General features: G+C 44.5%; 1 long non-coding RNA gene across 1 annotated transcript; it reads left to right on the forward strand.

The window, feature by feature from the left end:
* The first annotated feature begins 14593 nt into the window (after positions 1-14593).
* Positions 14594-15243, forward strand: LOC120991736. Its single transcript, XR_005776789.1, has 2 exons — positions 14594-14798; positions 14928-15243. It is a non-coding gene; the product is annotated as an uncharacterized LOC120991736 (long non-coding RNA).
* The last annotated feature ends 796 nt before the right edge of the window (positions 15244-16039 follow it).

Consider the following 16039-nt stretch of genomic DNA (forward strand, 5'->3'; position numbering starts at 1 on the left):
GGAGCATGACCTTAAGGAGAACCTGTCGGTTTACTGAAAAATACAAAGATTTACACAGGTGCTTTAAAGGGAACCTGTCAGGACATTTATGCTGCCCACCATGAAGGCAGCAGTATCTGGCATGGTTGTTTTCTGCAATCAGTGTGTGTATTCTGGTTCATCTCACAGTGCTATGAAGGATTAGTTTGATATGTTTATGAGATGTGGGCCAGCTGCTGATTTTCAGCTTTCACCCTATGCACAGTAATAGGAAGAAAGCTGTCAATCGCTGGCTGGATGGGAGAGGGAGACCCATCTCCTAAATACGTCAGACCAATGGAAGATTACAATTGGGTCATTTGGGGAGGCTGAGGGGCCCATGGCCGCCCAAAACACCCATCAATTTTCTTGGGCTAACATGTGGGGCTTGGGCCCCAGATGTTTTGCCCAGTGCCCGCGTTTGAATAAGAAGCTCTCCTCCCCACTGTTTACTCTCATAGGCAACAAGCCTCTAGGCCTTAAGCCTAAGGGACCATAGGGCAGCTCAGACAAGCGCAATGACATCATCACGACTGCCTGCGTGACAAGATGATGTCATTCTGATCACTCACACCTGGAACTGGCTATACCCCTTGAACTCTTCCACATTTTTTGACATTACACCCACATACTTAAATGTATTTTATTGGGATTGTATGTGATAGACCAACACAAAGTGAAAAGAAAATGTTAGTGTTAGTTTTCTGCCACACGTAGCGTTGTGCATTTAGGCCAAAAAGTTCAGCTTTGGTCTCTTCTGACCAGAGCACCTTCTTCCACATGTTTGCTGTGTCCCCTACATGGCTTGTGGCAAACTGCAAACGGGACCTCTTATGGTTTGATTTCAAAACTGGCTTTCTTCTTTCCATTCTTCCATAAAGGCCAGATTTGTGGAATACATGACTAATAGTTGTCCTGTGGACAGATTCTCCCACCCGAGCTGTGGATCTCTGCAGCTCCTCCAGAATGACTATAAGCCTCTTGGATGCTTTTCCAATTAGTGCTCTCCTTGCCTGGGCTGTCAGTTTAGGTGGACGGCGATGTCTTGGTAGGTTTGCAGTTGTGCGATACTCCTGTTTTCGGATAATGGCTTGAACAGTGCTCCATGAGTTGTTTGGAGCTTGTGATATTTTTTATTACCTAACCTTGCTTAAAGGGAATCTGTCACCTGCTTTTACCATTTTAAGCTGGCACCATCGCTATGTTGACTAAAGTACCTTATTTCCAGCAGTCTTCTTTTTACTTTATTTCATTTTGTAGTTTTGATATAAAATCGCTTTTTATGTTATGCTAATTAGGGTCCAAGGAGCCCAGAGGGGTGTTTTTTTCACTCTCCGGAGCCCAGTGACGCCCCCCTGCAGTGCCCAGCCCGCCTTAATTTTAATTCCAAGAACGCTTCCTGATCATCAAATAACCTCCCACAGCCCCGGCAAACGGTTCCACCCCCTCCCCACGTCATAGTCTACCTTATAGAAATGCCCAGTCCTTCTTCCTGTCTGCGGCCAGAAAACTCGCGCAGGCGCAGTACTGCCAGCGGCCTGCGCCTGCGCGATCATCAACGTCCTGAGGGCAACAGCGCTCAGGTCACATCACTGGGCTCGGCGCATGCCCAGTGAGACTTTTGAGGCTGTTGCCCTCAGGAGGTTGATGATCGCGCAGGCCGCTGGCAGTACTGCGCCTGCGCGAGTTTTCTGGCCGCAGACAGGAAGAAGGACGGGGCATTTCTATAAGGTAGACTATGACGTGGGGAGGGGGCGGAACCGTTTGCCGGGGCTGTGGGAGGTTATTTGATGATCAGGAGGCGTCCTTGGAATTCAAATTAAGGCGGGCTGGGCACTGCAGGGGGGCGTCACTGGGCTCCGGAGAGTGAAAAAAACGCCCCTCTGGGCTCCTTGGACCCTAATTAGCATAACATAAAAAGCGCTTTTATATCAAAACTACAAAACGAAATAAAGTAAAGAGAAGACTGCTGGAAATAAGGTACTTTAGTCAACATAGCAATGGTGCCAGCTTAAAATGGTAAAAGCAGGTGACAGATTCCCTTTAACATTTCTCCACAACTTTATCTCTGACCTGTCTGGTGTGTTCTTTGGTTTTCATGATGCAGTTTGATCACTAATGTTCTTTAACAAACCTCTGAGCCCTTCACAGAACAGCTGTAGTTATGCTGAGAATAAATTACACACAGGTGGATGCTATTTACTAATTGGGTAACCTCTAAAGGTAATTTGTTACATTGCATTTTATTTAGGGGTATCAGAGTACAGGGGACTGATTGCAAGTGCATGCCATACTTTTCAGATTTTTATGACTAAGGAGAGATCTATAACTATGTATAAATATATCAGGGGTCAGTACAGAGATCTCTCCCATCATCTATTTATCCCCAGGACTGTGACGAAGGGACATCCTCTGCGTCTGGAGGAAAGAAGGTTTGTACACAAACATAGAAGAGGATTCTTTACGGTAAGAGCAGTGAGACTATGGAACTCTCTGCCTGAGATGGTGGTGATGGTGAGTACAATAAAAGAATTCAAGAGGGGCCTGGATGTGTTTCTGGAGCGTAATAATATTACAGGTTATAGCTACTAGAGATGGGGTTGTTGATCCAGGGAGTTATTCTGATTGCCTGATTGGAGTAGGAAAGAATTTTTTTTTCCCCTATAGTGAGGAAAATTGGCTTCTACCTCACAGGTTTGTTTTTTTGTCTTTCCTCTGGATCAACTTGCAGGATAACAGGCTGAACTGGATGGACAAATGTCTTTTTTTCAGCCTTATAAATTGTTACTTATTAAAAATTTTGAAAACCATGTATCATTTTTTTCCCACTTTACACATACCTAATACTTTGTGTGGGTCTATCACATAAATTTCTAATAAAATACATTTAGGTTTGTGGGTATAACGTGAAAAAATGTAGAAAAGTTTAAGGGGTATGAATACTTTTTCAAGGCACTGTATATGTGTAAAAGTGACCATATCTACATTTTTTTTTTTTGCAAATATTTTTTATTAGTGTCACCAACATACAAAATTTATAGTACTTTTGGTTACATGAGCAAAGAGGCAATACACATTTTTATCATTTTAACAACAGACGACCCAAACCCCCCCCCCCCCCCCCAACTAAGTCACATCAGCAAATGCCCTCTCACCTATAATTCCAACAAATTGCTATTGTTTTTTTCCATCATGTCAACCCCCCTTATCCCTCTTTGTAGCTGACCTTAAATACCTACATAGCTAATTTTCCCAACGTGCTGCCTTTGAGGGCTTCTAGATTATACCATTCTGTGTACTTGAATGACTGCATAATCTCACCAATAACCTCTTGTTTAAAGTTGTTTTCAATAAAAATTCTCAATTTTTTGAAAAACCCTTTAGTTTTCTTATCTTTATTAGATTCTGTGTCTAGTTTATCAATGTACATGAAACGCACCATCTGTGACTTCACCTCATGAAGTCCAGGTACCCCTGATTTCAACCACCTCTGAAGAAGACAACGCAGTGAAATCACCAAAACTATGTCTACTATCAAGGGGGGAGAATGTTGAGAATCTTCAAAGTCATGGAAGAGCATATTTTCAGGTGTTAAACTCAGATCAACTTTCCAAACTTCCCCAATCCAGCATTTGACCTGACTTCAAAATGCCTGTACCTGTGGACACGACCATATGCAATGCGTCAGATCTGCTTTATCTAGACCACATTTCGGGCAGGCAGTGAGAAAATCTGTCTTATCTGGCTTTTTAGGAAAGGTGAAAGCATAAATGGCTGAGTGCATTAAACGCAAGTGAGATTCCCTCCACACCTCACAAGGCACCGCCTTGCACACTCTGAGCCATCCCTGGAGAATTTTTCCAGGTGTGACTGAAATATTAAGCGTCTTCCCCCATTTTTTGAAGAGAAACTGGGCTGAGGCTTTGTTACCTGATTCCCTTAATACTTTATATATATATGATATAGAGAGCCTGGACTTATCCGCTCCTAGGGCGAAAATCAAGGAGGCACCTGTGCATTCACTTACTACATCTCTTAATCTATCTCTACAGAAAAGATATACCTGCTGGAAAGGTAACATATGATGTTTATCTAGACTATATTTTTGACAGAGTTCTGGGAAAGTAAGATACCTTTTTTCTGTGACTTGAAGAAGGTCAAGTAAAGTTTTAATGCCCCTAGATCTCCAACCTGGAACATCTTATTCGAAACTCCTTGTGGAAATTCGGGGTGCTGCCAAATACCCATTACTCTGGAGGCCAAATAAGGTTTTTTAGCTAATTTGCGGGTCTCCTTCCACGCCACCATTGTATCACGAATTATCAATGAGTGTTTCATGAGCTGAGACAGAGCCTGTCTCCTAGAGTGTAGTAGATTCACTAAAGGCCAAGAGTGAGACAACTGTGCTTCAAGGTCATAATTGGAAAAATGGCTAGTCTCATGCACCCAATCTAAGCCATGTCTAAGAAGGCATGCCAGGTTATACAATCTAATGTTTGGTACATTAAGGCCAACTAATTCTTTAGGTAACATTAATTTAGCTAAGGCAATACGGGGTCTCTTACCCGCCCACAAGAACCTAGTGATCACAGAATGAAGGTCACAAACATCAGAGTGTTTTAAAAGCACTGGTATCGTTTGTAGAGGATAGAGTAGTTTAGGGAAACATATCATTTTCAGTAAGTGACTCCTACCTGATAGAGACAAGGGGAGGCTCTGCCACCTGCTAAGATCAGATTAAATTTTTTTAAACAAGGGGAGATAATTTAGACTGTAAAGGGAAGAAGGAGACCTTCCTATTTTTATACCTAGATAGGTGATCTGGGAGTCACTAACCCTAATACCCTCGCATAAACTGGGAAATCTATCTCCAGTCATTACTGGTTTCAGTGGCATCAGGACACATTTATCGCGGTTTATTTTAAACCCCTTATACTGGTTCAAAGGAGTCCAGGAGACGGATAACATTCTTCATGTCTTCCAATGGGTATATCTACAAATTTGATGCACCTCTCTGTGAGAAGAAACAAAAACCTTGTACCTGCATATTCTGTCTGCAACATTTCTGCTGACAAGCTCATTCGTCTTTGGATCTAAAACAACATGTGAATTTGATCCCTATTCAAAGGATCAGGACTAGGGATGAGCGAACTTCATATTTTGAAGTTTGAGTTCGTGTTCGGATTGGGTTATATGCTGAATTGCGTTATGGATTCCATTACCACAGACCATAACACAATTACATGACGGAATGCATAACGGAATGCCTTTAATTCATTCCGTCATAATAGAAGTCTATGCCCTGCATAATGGAGACGACTCCAACATAACGAAAACCGGACAAATCCGTTCTATTATGACGGAATGAATTGTGTTATGGTCCATGGTAACGGAATCCATAACGCAATTCAGCATATACACGAACACAAACCCGCACACCAACTTCAAAATATAAAGTTTGCTCATCCCTAATCAGGACAATAAAGGTTTGGAATATGGATCATATCTAAGGGTACGTTCACACTTGCGTTAAACTTTTCCGGTATTGAGTTCTGTCCTAGGGGCTCAATACCGGAAAAAAACTGATCAATCCATTCAGTATGCATCAGGATGTCTTCAGTTCAGTCACTGTACGGTTTTTGGACGGGTTTCTACCATCAGAAATACTGTGAAGTAGCTTTATTACGGTTTGCAGCATCGCTGACGTTCACTGTATTCGGCGCAGGCGCAGTGAGCGAAGGCCGCTCTCCTGATGCCGGCTTCCTCACTGTGACGTAGTCGGCGCAGTGAGGAATCCGGCACCAGGAGCGCTTCATTCACTCACTGTGCCTGCGGCGAATACAGAAGTGAACGGCGCAGGCGCGGGATTTCGTCAGCGATGCTGCAGACTGTGCCATCAATCAAGAGGAGCAGGGCGGGCAGAACAGGGGACCTGGGCGGGATAAAGGGTGAGAGGACGGAGCCTCAAGGTGCTGATTTTACGCCCACATAGCACCTAGAGGCTCATTAGCATATTATAAAAGTGTGTATTTTACCAGAACGGCTGCAGGGACAAATGTTAGAAACATACTGTTATGTAGTGCTGACATCAGCGCATCGCTAACGTCAGTCAGCTACATAACTGTATTTCTGGTGGTAGAAGCCCTTTAATTATCTTAATAAGCTAAATAAGCAGCCCGCGCTTAGACCTGAGTTATTAGGCCTCATGTCTTTTACCTGTAACATATGGTCAAGAAGTAACAGACTGTTTTCACTTGCGTCGGAAAAATCTTCTATGATTTCCTCCCTGTCTAATTCACTATTTACGTTAGGAATGCACACAGCCTTTCTTAAAACATGGTTTCCTAAGAAACTGTTCAGATTCGCAGATGTTGTAAACTATAGGTCTCGGGGCTTTTTATCATTTGATGAGATACGATCCTTGCATCAATTGCCGGAGTCCTCTAGGTTTCAATATGTACAGATATGCCATTTTTTTTCGGACCACTTTCACTCAATGAAAGTGTCAACCCCTACACCATTTGAGAAACTATGTAAGATGACGATTACAACGCGGGGTCTCATCTCAGACATTTACCTTATCCTATCATCCTCCTCTGTTATTCACTCCTATATGACTAAATGGGAAACAATTCTTGGCTACCCTATAGCGCATGCAGGGTGGAAGCAGATATGGGAACGAGCAGCGAAGAAGTCTTCATGTGTTACATATAGGGAAAACACATATAAAGTGCTTATGTTTTGGTATCATACACCACAGCTATTACAGCACTTTAGCCGAGATATTTCTGATAGATGTTGGAGATGTATGACAGGTGAGGGGACTCATATTCATATTTTTTGGGAATGTCCTATGATTGAGCCTTTTTGGAGAATGGTGGGGTCGGTTCTCTTTCAACTCCTCGCAATTCAATTTCCTTTTACACCTCTTTTTTACTTATTGAATATGCCAAAAATATCATTAAAAAAACAATTCCTGCTTCTAGTCCTTCAGGTGTTAACGGCGGCTAGACGCCTAATTGCGGGGTTTTGGTTGAGAACAGATGCGCCTACCCGACTGGACCTCATCCACAGTGTGATAGAGGTTAGGAAAATGGAATACCTAACTGCATGCATTACTAACTCAGTTGATAGATTTACAAAGGTCTGGCAGGCATGGGATGACGCTTTTGATCATTTCCAATAAGGGTCCTCTGAACATTCGTTTTTCTTTCCCCCCTTTTTTTATTTTCTTCCCTCTCTCTCCCCTTATGTGTCGTGTTGTTGTTAGGATTTTATGTCTTTTTTGTATCAACTCTCAATGTGCCCATTGGCCTCTGATACAAAATGTATGTTTTATATATCAAAATACATTCTTGATATTGATGTTATGCAATGTGACATTGTACCTGTATTACTTTTTATTGACAAAAATTAATAAAATCAACAATTATAAAAAAAATATAAAATAAGCTAAATAAGCAGTGTGAACGTTTTATGGTCTCCCCCCATCCTCGTGTAGGGTACCCTGTCAGGGTCAAGGACTACACATTTAAAACTGACTTTATAAGGCCTGTATTACGCCAACAGATTATCTGACAGATTTTCTGACCAATCATTGGTTAGATGGCGGTTTACACACACAGAACTATTGGTCAGATAATACAGTCCGCACAGGTATCCTAGAGTACATAGGGGGCACTTACTGAAGGCGTCCAACACTCCGCCTGGTCACCAAGAAAAAGACCGCTGTCCTCTAACCTCACAGCGATGTATGTGGTGAGGAATTACAGGAGTAAAGGAATGATTTACAACCTTTTCAGAGGATAAACGTCTAGTCAGATATGTGGTCAAAAGGCAAGGAGGGACAGGGTCTGTGACACTCCACATGGAGGTGGTGAGCACTAGGAAGAAGTAGAAGCCAATAAAGTGATCCGTAAATATCATATTATCTCAGTAAAGGACCAATGACTGTTTACACAGTTCAAAGGGGTTATCCCAGTGTTACATAGTACATGTCTCTGTTAGATCCCACAGGTAATAGCAATATTTCAGTCTGAATGATTTGAAAGAAAATACTTCTGTGTCTAGATATTGCTGTTTCATACTTCTAGTTCTATCATCAGGTCCACCTAATGTGTTCACTACTGGCAAAAAGAAGTCACTTCTGGTGCACATATTCTGGTTTGCTGCCCACCTTGTACATGAGGATGTGGTCACTCACTGGGCCTGAGGTACAGGGTGAGTATGGCCACCAGCACTGGACACATTAGATGGACGTTCTGAGCAGTGGTCGTGATAACAACTATGTAACTACAATATCTAGATGCAGTAAATAAATATTCCATCATAGGACAATCCTTTTAAATTATGGGGTCTACCCACACTTGCCCAAATCTCCCAGACACAGAATGGAGGGCTTCTCCCATGTACCTTAACTGCATGTGGTTCCAGTATACTGCGTCATCAGACACACCGAAGTGCACTGAGGGGGCAGTGTGCAGGACGAGATGGGTGCCTGATGAGAGATGTGGGTGTTGCCTCATAAAACGGGCCTGTTACAGCCCCCAAAAAATGTGGTGGCGCACTACATGCATCACACCTAGGCAACTAGTGTAATTGCATAGCCTGGCTATAATAACAAGTATATACCTCATTAAGTAATAAAATATATGACATATTTCACTTACTGCAGTATATCATTATATCAGTGTTTCAAGGTTAACTGACTCAGCCTATGATCTCAGCTCACATGAAAAGCTTTCATGATACACACACCTCCTATCTGCTAGAACAGGCACGCTCAACCTGCGGCCCTCCAGCTGTTGCAAAACTACAACTCCCAGCATGCCCGAACAGCCTACAGCTATCAGCCTACAGCAGGGCATTGTGGGAGTTGTCGTTTTACAACAGCTGGAGGGCCGCAGGTTGAGCATGCCTGTGCTAGAACACAATGATATTATATTATTGACAGATCTATGGCCATGTGATAGATTTGGTGAGATACGATGTACAGTGGCGTGCCTAAGGTGTTTGGCACCCTGGGCGGATCCCTTCTCTGGCACCCCCCAATACTTTTGTACCCCCTCACAGTAGTATTGCCCTCATTGTACAACCTTCACAGTAGTTTTCTCTAGATATGTGCCCCTTCACAGTAGTTATGCCCACACTGTGCCCCCTCACAGTATTTATGCCCTCATTGTACAACTTTCACAGTAGTTATGCCCACATTGTGCATCCTTAAAGTACCGTACTTATCCCTTCATTGTGCCCCATTTACAGTAGTTATGCCCTCTTTGTGCCCCTTCACAGTAGTTATGCCCTCTCTGTGCCCCTTTAGGCCTCATGCACACGACCGTTGTTTGTTTCCGCGTCCGTTCCGCCGATTTTAGCGTTTCAGATGCGGACCCATTCATTTCTATGGAGCCATTGAAAATGCGGATAGTCCACCGTTTGCCATCCGCGTCCGTGGTTCCAGTCCGTCAAAAAAATATAACCTGTCCTATTCTTGTCCGCGAAAAACGGTTTGCGGAGCCATTCAAGTCAATGGGACCGCTTAAAAATGCGGAGGCACATCCGATTGTCGTCCACGTCTGTTTTATTTCTATCATTTGCCATGGCAAAATTGTCTGTCAGAACTTGTGCCAATAAAATAAAAAAAAATAAGATACAGGAAGTTCAAGGTCACAGGTTATGCTAATTTCTAGGCACTTGTGGCGCAAATCACTAGTGTGGTGTGGCAGTGAGTGGCTTGCTAGTATATTTCTTGCCAACTAAGATGCCACGCTGAAATGTGGAGAAACTGATTTGTTTGGTGCAGGAGAGGCCCGAACTATGGGACACCCGATCTAATATTTATCAGGACCGAGTTCGCTAGGAGTCGGCTTGGGAGCAAGTGGCCCGTAGCATGAGGCGGGCAGAATGGTCCCAAGCAGATGGCCGAGGCCGTGCAGCTTTAGGTAAGTGCCAGCAATGTCGTTGTACTGTCCTTGCCCTGTCTGTCCCTAAAATGATGTAGCTATAAATTCTATGAGGTCAAAAGAATGTATATTTTGTGGGCCAGCTTCATTTTGCATAAAACTGTGTATGGTTTTGGGAAGAGTCGTGCACTAAATACCATACCCCATCTTTTTTTTTCATTAAATGGCTGACCCTCCCTTTGCTCCAGCAAACAGTAGTCATGTCTAAAACCTGTATGTGCACTTTTTATTTTGTGACACGTGTGTCCCTTTTGTAATTGAGCATCCTATAGTTGTCACCATGTCATATTATAAAGACTTTTAGTCCAAATGGCTTGCACGACTAATCTCCTCCTTCCTGAACTTATTGTACATTAGTATCCCCACACCTGCACCACTGTACCATGTGCTGTATAATCCGGCCAATTCATACATTTATCAGAGTTGTCAACTTTTAAGGTCCTTAATCATACCCAGTGTCACCCATAGCCAGTCTCCTGCCCCCCTTAATCATACCCTGTCACCTTTGCCCAGTCCCCTGCCCCCCCTAATCATACCCTGTCACCTTTACCCAGTCCCCTGCCCTTCTTAATCATACCCAGTGTCACCCTTACCCAGTCCCCTGCCCCCTCAATTAGACCCTGCCCCCTTAATCATACCCAGTGTCACCCTTACCCAGTCCCCTGCCCCCTCAATTAGACCCTGCCCCCTAATCATACCCAGTGTCACCCTTATCCAGTCCCCTGCCCCCCTTAATCATACCCTGTCACCTTTACTCAGTCCCCTGCCCCCTTAATCATTCCCAGTGTCAACCAAAGCCAGTCCCCTGCCCCTTAATCATACCCAGTGTCTGTCACCCTTAATTTAAGGGGGGCAGGGTCTAATTGAGGGGACTGGGTAAGGGTGACACTGGGTATGATTGAGAAGGGTAGGGGACTGGGTAAAGGTGACAGGGTATGATTAAGGGGGGCAGGGGACTGGCTCTGGGTGACACTGGGTATGATTAAGGGGGGCAGGGGACCGGGCAAAGGTGACAGGGTATGATTAAGGGGGGCAGGATACTGGCTATGGGTGACACTGGGTATGATTAAGGGGGGCAGGAGACTGGCTATGGGTGACACTGGGTATGATTGTACTTGTTTGCACTTGCACTTAAATTATCTGTAATTAAAAAAAACTTTTTGTTACAAAGATTGTTTTCCTTTTTTGTGTATGTTTAGGTGAACGGGGGGGGGGCGCCACAAGATTAGGTCGCACAGGGCGCCTGAACACCTAAGGCCAGCCCTGATTGTCATTTACATAGTTTTAATGTTGGCTTATAAACCTCAACATGGAGTATTCAAAGTTCAACTATAAAAAATGACACATATAGAAACCGCTTATAATAGAGTATAATGATGCTCCAACAGTGTCCATATAACTGAATAGTAACTACTACTACCACCATGGCCTTGTGATGCGTGGTCCATGTTGTTTTTTTAGGAAATGATGTTCTTTTTGGTTTACATTACATACGGATGGTAGGATGTTCGAAGCAGGCCAGATACAGAAGAGACGGACAGAATATCAGCACTGCTTTTGGTCCTTGAATGTGTATACCTCGTTTTGTGCTGGACTGATACAGACGCCAATCAATTTTTTTAAAATAGTTTCACATTTGGCATTAAAAATGTTTATGATTGGTTTTTTTTAATAGGAAAATTCACATTGAAGGTGATAATCCAAAATTATGATCAAATCTGTGATGTATGCATGCACAACGTATATGTAGTTCACACACAGTTGTTTTTATTTAGAAAACATTAACTACTTTTGAAATGTAGTAGGCAAATGATGTAATATATGTTTTCATGTCAATTTTTTATACAGTACTGTGGACAGTTTGGATGAGCCTGAAGACTCAGATATGGCCTTAAATGATACAGCATTTTCCCCGGCAACTAGTCCTGCCCCAATGCCTGCTGAGGAGCCGGACCTGCAGTCCCAGGTCGTCTATGCAGTGTCCTTTCCAAACCCAAACCTGATGACGTAGGAAAATCTTCCATGTCAACAGAAGAGGAAGCCTCATTAATCCTGGTGAAGTTGAGTAGAACAACACATGCTTTAATCACCAGGGTAGCATTCTCCGGATCCATCTGTATGGATGACAAGAACGCCCTCCACTTGCTAGAGAGTATTCCAAAAGCGCACTCAACATACCGACAGGCACGAGTCAACCGGTAGTTGAAAATACGCCTCCTGACATCCAATCCACGCTTTGGGAAGGGGCGCATAACATGGTTAGTCAATGCAAACCCTTCATCCGCCACGATGACAAATGGAGGCGGCGGACAAGCAGATCCGGGCAGTCTTCTGGACTCAGGCAGGGCAAGCTGGTTGGCACAAAGCCCCTCACCCATTTTAGAAGCAGTAAAGATGCGAGCATCTGCTGTGCTTCCATAGGCCCCAATATCAACCATTATAAACCGGTAGTTACTGTCAGCAACAGCCATAAGCACTACCGAAAAATATTGCTTATAATTTAAGAATCGGGACCCTGAGTGAGGAGGCTTCTTCACACGGATGTGCTTGCCATCCATTGCCCTAATGCAGTTGGGAAACTGCGCCGAAAGATTGAATCCCTCAGCGATCCGAACCCAATCGTCCGTCTTGGGCTGTGGCATCACCGTCTCTCGGAGTTGATGCCAGATGACATGGCAAGTGTGACGCACAATCCGAGAAATTGTTGAGGTTCCTAAAAGAAACTCAAAATGCAGGGATGCAAAAGAGTTCCCACTTGCAAGAAATCTGTAGGAAAAAGAAAGAAAAACCATATCAGGAAGCAGCAAATAAAAGTGAACATCCCATACATGATTCACCAAAAATGTTGTATACGAGACATGTGTTAAAACAATCTATGTCCATTCACGTATTTATATAAATATATCACGTGAATATGTGTGTATTAAAAAAAATGTAGCAGCAATTGGGGTGTGGGCGGTACTCCCACAACTAAGTTCCAACAACTGTGTTTACGCCATTTCCATGCAGAAGGTATGAGCAACTTTAAGGATGATTTGAACACTCTGCATGATGATGACGTTAGAGGACCACAAATTTGAAACCTAATTAAAATAAACAACTACCTTTAATCTTGTCATGTTATGTGTCAGGGATTTGAACAAAAAAAGAGAGCTTAATATTAGCGCAAAACATTAAGTACAAAGGTTACTTCAGCAAACATTAGCACATGTATGACACCAGCCATTTCCAGAAACATGTTCCTCCTGCAAGAAGCAGTGCACATTACTGTTTAAACTATAAGTAAAATATTGCTTACCTTACCTGAGCCTTTCCTCTGGAGAAATGCTGCGCCTCATATTGGTGTCCATGAAGGTAAGGACAGTACGTAGAGACGACAGCAAGCGGTCAAATGTAGTGACTGACATCCGACAGAAGGAAAAAAACTTCTCTGGATGCTGCCGAAGATCTTGGTAGAGGGTATGAAAGTGTCCTTTCCGGTAGCGTTGTGAAACAATCGGATGGACCCAAAAACGCCGCCTTCTACTAGGTTCCTCGTCCAACAAAACGGATCACTGTCCCCATCGCCGAGAAACAAGCCTGGGCAATACGACCTCTTCCTCTGAGTCATCCGCCATGGTAAAACAGCAAAGACAAGCAACCAAACGAACCTCTGTACCCTGTAAAGACTACAGAAAATGGCCCCCAAACCCAACTCAGGTGACCAGCATATATATCAGTATCCTGGGTGGAGATATTAAAATTCTGTGAGACTCCTGTTCGTCCGCATCTAGGAGGAACAGGTCGTCTTACCCTGCTCCTAGTTCAGGGCCACCCTGAGGGCTAGTAAGGACCCCAAGGTTCCAGAGTATGAGCCCTCCTACCATCAGGGTCGGCTCATACAGCTAGGAGTCAGGGTCAGAACTAGGGACGTAATAGGAGGTGACCTGCTCCCTGATTCCTGTCCTGGCCTAGCAGCGACCACCATCTTCAGGCATCGCACGGCTGTGGGTTTTCCCCATCCTCAGCCGTGACAGTTATACACATATAGCATACAATGTGCCACACAATATACAGTATACCCCTACACTGTGTAGTCTGTTCTATAAGCACTATTGTTTTGTGGCAGCGGACAGAAAATAATCTGAAAGTGCCCCTCCTGAGACCAGGCTCTTGATCAGCCTCCCGGCAGGCCAGTGGAAGTTTTTGAGATGTATTTTATGCTTCTGGCAGTATTTTGTGATGAACTGTGGTATTTGGCTCTGTTGGGGTGGAATAATGTGCCACAATATAGTATTGTTGGCCCCACCTACTTGTGTTGGCACTGCCGCTTTACACCCCTAAATAATGAGTGAAATCTATGGCAGCTCCAGGATGCCATAGATTTTATTCTGGCGCACGGAGAGCCAGAGGAGGCAGGTGATTTATGACGAGGCATACATAACATGCCTCTTTCGGCAGTGCAGGCCCTATCAAAGCTGGAGTAGCACATGCCGGACTTGATAAATTAGGGTCACTGACAGGGGCATAGCTAGAAATGACTGGGCCCCATAGCCAAAAAGATGTATGGGCCCCCCTCCCGGATCTCCCACCCCCACATACCTCTCAGACCTCCCACCCCTTCCAGAGCTCCCACCCAAACACCCCTCCAGTACCTCCCACCCCAACATCCCCACACCCCTCCTAGACCTCCCACCTCCACACCCATCCTAAATCTCCCACCACCAGTCCCCAGATATAATGGTCCAGACATCAAGTGTCCTGCTCCCCCCCTCAATTTAATGGTCCAGACCTTGGAGATCCTGCGACTCCCCCCTTAATAAATTGGTCCAGACCTCCAGGGTCCTGCTCCCCCCTAAATATAATGGTCCAGACCTCCAGGGTCCTGCTCCGCCTCCTCCCCAGATATAATGGTCCAGTGTCCTGTTCCCCCCTATATAATGGTCCTGCTCCCCCCTCCAGGTCCTCCAGGTCCTGCTCCCCCCTTCTCCTTAAATGTACTGGTCCAGACCTACAGGGTCCTGCTCCCCCCTTCTCCTTAAATGTACTGGTCCAGACCTCCAGGGTCCTGCTCCCCCCTCCTCCCTAGATATAATGGTCCAGGACTCCAGAGTAAATGTTACCAGTCCCAGAGTCAGCCAGCCCTCACCTCACAGCCACTTGAACGTCTGCGCGCCCACACTCCAGCAGCGCTGCCAGGCCCAGCAGCACGCAGCTTCGCTGTACGCTCCGCCTCTTCCACTTCCGGCCAGTAGGACTGCCGCCCAGACTGGGAGTGGGACCACTCCCTCTCCTCACTGCAGGTACACCTCTCTGCCTCCGGCCGTTCCCTATCACACTGCCCACAGCCTACAGGCCCTGCAGATAGCGCTTTCTCTGTCTGTCCTGGAGGGGCCTGCGACCCCTGTAGCTATACCACATGAATTAAAAAAATAATAATAATCCTCAGCAGGCAGCCCGGGCCCCCAGTGGCGTAGGGCCCCATAGCCATTGCTATGGCTGCTATGGCAATTCCTACGCCCATGGTCACTGAGTCCTGACAGGGTCTGACTGGACACATCCTAAAACCCCCAGAATTGTAATTTCATAGGAATTATATGTATTTACTAAAACAGACATGTCAGGAGAGAAGACGGTCCCATTTAGGTGCTTACACGAACATCATGCAGTTATATTTTAGGGAATAGCTGTGTAAATATATGGATTAGCTTTGGAAGATCTCCCTCACCTTCATCCATTGTTTCAATCCTTTTCCCCCATTCATAAATAGGCTGCAGATACATTTACGTCACCTTTATACTGATTGTTTTAATTACTACCATTCTTTGCCTAGAGATGGCGGTGACTCATCTGGTGTGTGCTGTCCTCATGTAGCCACTGACATCATACTAGGCGGTCACTAGGCTCTTGTACAACCCTTTACATGAGGTAATGGTATCAAATGCACAGATGACTTAAAGGAGTTACTTATTATCAGAGTTTATTGTGTTCAAAAACTTTACTTTAGTCACATTCAGAACGAGCGCACTGTCACCATGAAAGCTGTCATATTGTGTTGTGTTTTTATTTTTTATCAGTGCAAA

Source organism: Bufo bufo, chromosome 2 (assembly GCF_905171765.1).
Source record: "Bufo bufo chromosome 2, aBufBuf1.1, whole genome shotgun sequence".
In the NCBI taxonomy this organism is placed as follows: Eukaryota; Metazoa; Chordata; class Amphibia; order Anura; family Bufonidae; genus Bufo; species Bufo bufo.